This window comes from Magnolia sinica, chromosome 1, assembly GCF_029962835.1.
Source record: "Magnolia sinica isolate HGM2019 chromosome 1, MsV1, whole genome shotgun sequence".
Taxonomy (NCBI): domain Eukaryota; kingdom Viridiplantae; phylum Streptophyta; class Magnoliopsida; order Magnoliales; family Magnoliaceae; genus Magnolia; species Magnolia sinica.
In genome coordinates, this window is record NC_080573.1 from 5,768,924 (window position 1) to 5,770,346 (window position 1,423).

A 1,423-nucleotide genomic window follows, 5' to 3' on the forward strand; every position below is an offset into this window, starting at 1 on the left:
TTTTTTATTTTTTATTTTTATTTTTAGAAATTTCCTATTTCCTAATTCTAGATTCTGATTCTTCTTTCAAGTAACTTTCTATTTTCTAGTTTAGGTTTTATTATTTTTAGAAGAGTCTTTAGGTTTTATTTTTTTTAGAAAGTTTCTCTCTTATTTTCTAATTTCCTATTTTTTTAGAAATTTTCCCTTTTTAGAAACTAACTTGGCTTTTATTTCTAAGATTAGAAACTTTCTTTTTAGAAATTAACCGTTGCTTAGGATTTCTTTTCTAGCATTATTTTAGGAAATTTAATTTATTTTTGTTTTCTTTTTGTTTACAGGAATTAAGGAAGGAAGCTGCTAAATAACATTGTCTTCAAAAGGAGGAACTTTCAAATCTGCAGACATTCATCATCTCCTTTTCCGGGTTCTTCTTTCCAATTCTCATTTACATAGCTTTTTCTTGTTTTAGGAATTCATAACTTTTTCTTTTAAGTCTTATTCATCTTAGGTTGCATCTTAGTTTAGTTTTCTTTCTTATATTGATAACATAGTTTATGCTAGGACGTAGATCTCTGAATATAGAACTAGCACCGTTTGATCCTGAGATTGAAAGAACAATTCGTGAAAGATTGAGAAATAATCCTGTTGAAATGGCGAATGAGACTGAAGTTAAAGCTCTCAAAGATTATTCAGCTCCTGTCCAATTTAATGCGCCTTCATGCATAGTGTTGCCAACCACTACGGCAGCACACTTTGAACTTAAACCTGGAGTCATACAATTGTTGCCATCCTTTTATGGATTGGACAAGGAGGACCCATATCATCATGTGAAAGAATTCTTAAACATTTGCTCCACCTTTAAGTTCCAAAACTTCTCCGACGATTCGATCCGCCTACGCTGTTTCCTTTTTCTTTGAAGGATAAGGCGAAAGCATGGTTGAATTCTCTAGAAGTTGGATCTATCACTACATGGGACCAACTGTCTAAGAAGTTCTTAAACAAGTTCTTCCCCGTTCACAAAACCAATGCCCTCCGTAGAGAAATTACTAACTTCACACAAAAAGAGGGCGAGCACTTTCATGAATGTTGGGAAAGATGGAAGGACTTGCTTCTTAAATGTCCTCACCATGGTTTTGAGAAGTGGCAACAAGTTCAATACTTCTATGACGGTCTAACACCACAGAACCGTCGCATGGTTGATGCCACCAGTGGAGGGTCATTCATAACCAAAAGTGATGTCGAAGCGTGGAACTTCTTTGAAACCTTGTGCGAAAATTCCCAGCAATGGGATTATTCAAATAGAGGTGACAGAAGTCCCCAACCACAAAAGAGAGGTGGTATATATGAGATAGGAGTCATGCCAGAGCTGAGCGCCAAGCTTGATAACCTGACAAAGAAAGTTGATGCTCTGGTATTAAATAATGGACCACCACAAACAGCT

At 35.5% G+C, this 1,423-nt stretch overlaps 1 non-coding gene across 1 annotated transcript; it reads right to left on the reverse strand.

Annotated features, from left to right (window-relative positions):
- Nucleotides 1-1,009: 1,009 nt before the first annotated feature.
- On the reverse strand, nt 1,010-1,116 carry LOC131221908 (small nucleolar RNA R71). Its single transcript, XR_009159656.1, has one exon. It is a non-coding gene; the product is annotated as a small nucleolar RNA R71 (small nucleolar RNA).
- Nucleotides 1,117-1,423: the final 307 nt, after the last annotated feature.